A 5067-nucleotide genomic window follows, 5' to 3' on the forward strand; every position below is an offset into this window, starting at 1 on the left:
TAATAATAATAATAATAATAATAATAATAATAATAATAATAATAATAATAATAATAATAATAATAATAATAATAATAATAATAATAATAATAATAATAATAACATTTTAACAACCTGATTCGCTGATTAATATTTTAAAAGTCATTTGAAATGAGAAAATAACTCAAACATGAAATAATTTTATAGAGATGACCTTCATTCATGTAGACCTTCATGGATGTGTGTGAAAGTCATCAAGTTTCTTAAAATAACTGAAAATTGTATTTTTTTTATGTTTAGTTAGTTTAGGTTGTAAACTACCTAATGTGGTGCAACTCCTCAAAAATTTGTGAATTAATAATTTATTATATTTGTTTCAAAAAATTTTTTAAATAATATGATAATAATTATTATTATTATTATTATCATCATCATTATTATCATTATTAACGGTAACAAAAACATATTATGGTGTGGGGAAATATTTGATTATTTACTTTGATTTTTACTTGAATTACACCATATGACATTTTCGAAGAGACGTTCTCTTGAAAAAAAGACTTTTTTCATTACATTTTTGTGTTCCATGTCATGACAATAAGTAGGTAATTGATCATTTTCATTATTGGTTGAAATATACTTTTAATTGCATTATGCTTTTTGTTTTTGTTAATATTATCAACTTGATGGCACACATTAGATTCAAACCAACATTGAGCAGGATAATAATAATAATGAGTTGTTTTCTGTAAAGCTTTGTTTCATAATCGATGAACACTGAACTGACTTGAGCTCAATAAGGACACTATTTGAATGCTGTAACATTAATGCTGTTATTTTCTTGTTTATGACTTTGAATCCGCTATGAAACAAAGTATCATATAAAGCGCTATTTAAATAAACGTTACTTGACTATTTCTTAATCACCATTGTCTGTTTCCTCTAAACATCTGCTAGTATTAATGGTAACGCACACAAGTTCGTTCACCTTTATTCACTGTGTTCGGATGTGTGGCTCATGATGCAAGGAGCGCTGTTTAATTTTTATGAATCCTCCAGAGACTGTGATGTAAATGTGACCTATTACAAGAACAGGAATCAATTAGAGGCGTAATAACTAAGAAGCCCTGCAAACGTGTGGTATTTAGTCTCTCTTCCTCCTCCCTCCCTCTCATCTATCTATCTGTCTATCAGAGATTCCACTCGCATGCTAGCCAGAGGATCGCATGAGAACAAGCTGTGACTAATGCTCTCAATAGCGCATTAGCGAGGCTGAGAGAAGGAAAACAGACCCATAAAAAATTTGATCGGGTAATGACGTCTCTTTCTCGTGGCAGGTAGCAGACAGGCCATTTCCTCAGCCGACGGGACTCTCAGCACGGGGTCGGCCGGTGTGTGGAAAGTGTTGGGGTGCGGTTGAGTTAACGGCGGGGGTCAGGTCAGGTCAAACGCATTTCACCCCTCTCCATCTTACTCTCAGACTGCTGGAAGTCTGAGCACTCACAGAGAGAAGTTTCATTCGTAATAGTCGAGATCTGTTAGATCATCAGGACTAATTCCTGCTGGAAGTCTGGTGTTGACTGAACTGTTCAAATGCACCTGGATTTAGAATCAATGAGCACGTTTACATGCACACCAGTAAGCTGATAACTCACAAATATCAGCTTATTAAAATAACCAGTTTTCCCCGTTTACATGCACATCAGTAACCTGACAGCGCAAGTCAGCTGCGTTTACATGATTTCATTATAGTATTATATACATAATAAATCAGGTTATTTCCCTGTAGTGACGTCAAAATATAATCATTTGCGTATCTGACTCTGAGTATTCCATACATTTGTCAGTTGTGATGTTAAATTAAGCTTGCAACATGTCAACAACATATCGGTAAACTTGCAGCTCATATTTTATCCTCTCATGCGGTTATAAACGCAGCATTGACTTCTACTTCTGCTGCACGAGATGAGAACACATTTTTATCATTTTCTGAGTCATGAAAAAGTCTGCTTTTGTGATATATTTCCTTCTTTCTTTACTGCAAGACATTTGCTCTGTCTAGATGCGCTTAAATATGCACTAACGGGGCGTTCCTGTCACGTATCACACATGCTCACTTCAATAAGCCGGCAGAAAGCGGGTTATTGCGTTTAAATGCCGTGCGAAATCGGAGTAAGAGGCAAAAAACTACCTGTTGCGACCGGTTTATGCTTACGCCGTTTATGACCTTACTCCGATAAAAGAAAACGGGTTATATATATATATTATTAAGCATAATCGGCTACGTGCATGTAAACGCGCTCAATGAGAAGGCTTTACAAAAAAATAAAATAATAAATACAATTATTCCTTATATTCTCATGAAGATTCCCGTGTCTATTAGATAACTTAGTATCATTCTTCTGAATTTTCTATTACCTAATTGTAACGGGTAGTAGGCCTACTTATGCCCGTCTTGATAGGGGTTAAATATCCTGTGGCTCTGGATGAATGGGGACAAAGGATCTTTGTCCTTGCCTCCAAATTCAATACGCTCCGTACTATTCTGATTAATATATTTGGGCTAAAATGAGGAGGGCTCCAGGCTTTATATTGTCACGGGCCTAACCTGGAGTTTACAGCACATATGAGAAAGGCCTAAACCATCAAATATCTCCCCAACCTCACAATGTCCTGCAGCATAGAAGGGAACGCCCCTACCCCAGAACCAACAACCGCCTGAAGTCAAATTACCAGCAGTAACAAGCAGACGAATATTCACAAAGTAAGTTGACTGATTCAGAATCAACTATTTAATTTCTGGAAGTCAAAAATTAAAATAAATTTTAGACATCTTAACCTGAAATCTGGAAAATCAGTACGAGAAAATAAACACTGAATAAACAATTATAAACGGAGAAAATAATGACAAATGTATCGAAGTTACAACCCTTGGGTCCTTTTAAGTAAACAGTGTATACACAATTAGGGCTAATTCAGCTTTTTTTCACAGTTTGGAATAAACACTCCAAGAGAACATGTCAACATTTCAGAAAACAAACAAACAAACAAACAAAAAATCCCTTTAACACAATTACATGGTGTATTTCACCCTATTCAAATTAACACCGAAAGGTGCTGATGTGGAGGGTAAATCCAGCCTGATGGCGCAGCACACTCACGATCTCCTCCTTTTTCTTCAAAAGTCAATGAAATGAAAACACGCAAGTCATACAAGTTGTTGTAACTCCAGTCTTCACATTTGCTCGACAGCAACATTCAGTTGCTCGTTAGTATAACTGTTACAGTTAACAGCTGTTCAGTTATGCACAACTCACATCCGTAATTGCTTCTTCTGACCTTTTTTTCCTCTGCACACACCTAAATGTTGGGACCCACCCCTTTTCTTTGGTTAGTCCATTGTACACATTATGGTGTCATATTATTTGCACCTTCTGATTGTATCTTTGTTTCCAGCATCTCTCTCTCTTTACTATATGCTCTACACTGTAATAAAATATGCTCAACTGCTTCAATTTCACCACAAGATCTACATAATCCAGAAGAATGTTTCCTGATTTTATGTATGTTTCCATTTAAAGATGAATGTCCTAATCTTATTCGTGCTATTATTACTTCTTCTCTGGAATGGCCCAGTCTTAGTAATTAAGCCCTCTTCCTTCCTATTCCTCCCCCCAGCGTCGGCGCCACGGGGGGATAAATTTATATTGCAAGCAACATGCATTTTATTTGAATTTTGTCATTGAGCAACTACAAAAAAGTAAATTACTTTAAATGCTAAAATACGATTACAAAAAAATCCTAGGAACATATACACAGTCACGCGAGCTTATGTTTCTTCATTATATTGTGTCTAAGATGTTAAGGACAATGTAATCCAGTGATTAAAATCTTTTTAAAGAGATTCAGGATATTTTAACTGTTTACTAATGAGTGGAACATTTCATTCAAAACTAGTTCAATGAAGAAGTGTATGCAGCGTCGGCGCTACGGGGGGGCCTGAGGGGGCCCGGCCCGGCCACCTCGGTCATTGTGCCCCCTCACCTCTGGTGCCGTCTCCGTAGTGGGCGCCCTGATTTTAGTCGGTGAGGCAAGGTACTGCCCTGGGAAGGTCTCCCAGGCTGTTAAATACACAGATTAAAAGCGAAATGTTTTCATTTCGGTTCCTTCTTAGCAAAAACATTTTTTTTTTTTCGTTCAGGTTATGCAGAGCGAAATAAGAATGGTGCTGCATTTAGAAAGAATTCTTATTAACTTTGCTATTATTCTTGAATTTTCAAACTGCTAACACTTTGCACTTTGCAGTTTCGAATTATGCCTTTACTGTATGACCAAAAATGAGGGAGTAGTCTATTTTATGTTTCAGCTGTTTGATCGCGCTGGTGCCTCACGCGCACACTAGCTACTGCATTCATTGGAAACCGCGCAGCCGTTCACCGTGCCGTTCGGCGTGAGACCCGGTCCACTGTGGCATATTTTTGCTCATTATGATATTTTTCTGTCGATACTGGAACGCGCCTGAACTACAAAGCCTATTTTACCTAATAAGGCTTATAGTTTAGCTTCAAATAGGCTACATAGCGAATATGGACACATTTGGATTTGTGCCTGAGAGAGGTAAGCCCAACTTTACCTTACGTTTCTTTATAAATTAATTTGTTTTGGCATGTTTATTGCTAAGCATATATTATTATATACTGCAATTATATTTATCCATTAGAATTATATATTTTTAAATTCTTATTCTGTTCTGATACGGTTAAATTTAAAGGATTTGTTGTAAAGTGAGGGGAACTAAAATATCCTATAGTGTTCATTTATAAATTAATTTGTTTTGGCCTGTTTATTGCTAAGCATATATTATTATACACTGCAATTATATTTATCCATTAGAATTATATATTTTTAAATTCTTATTCTGTTCTGATACGGTTAAATTTAAAGGATTTGTTGTAAAGTGAGGGGAACTAAAATATCCTATAGTGTTCATAATGTTGGTACATTATAACATTATTAGGCCTGCCGTTATTATTTCTGAAAATGCAACTTATACGAGAAGTATCTTTTTTTTATTTTCCTCAAAAAAAA

At 35.7% G+C, this 5067-nt stretch overlaps 1 protein-coding gene across 2 annotated transcripts in view; it reads right to left on the reverse strand.

Annotated features, from left to right (window-relative positions):
* LOC107710053 (cyclic AMP-dependent transcription factor ATF-4-like) overlaps positions 1–5067 on the reverse strand; it is a 20804-nt gene that overhangs the window by 6511 nt on the left and 9226 nt on the right. Inside the window, exon 4 of one of the 2 annotated variants that reach the window (XR_001636554.1) lies at positions 2974–2984. The exons of the other annotated variant lie outside the window; for it this stretch is intronic. The gene's annotated coding sequence lies outside the window, so the exon portion shown is untranslated. Of the gene's footprint in view, positions 1–2973; positions 2985–5067 lie in introns of those variants that run through there. 2 annotated transcript variants of the gene reach the window in all.

Source organism: Sinocyclocheilus rhinocerous, unplaced genomic scaffold (assembly GCF_001515625.1).
Source record: "Sinocyclocheilus rhinocerous isolate Xijiao unplaced genomic scaffold, SAMN03320098_v1.1 scaffold1348, whole genome shotgun sequence".
Lineage (NCBI taxonomy): Eukaryota > Metazoa > Chordata > Actinopteri > Cypriniformes > Cyprinidae > Sinocyclocheilus > Sinocyclocheilus rhinocerous.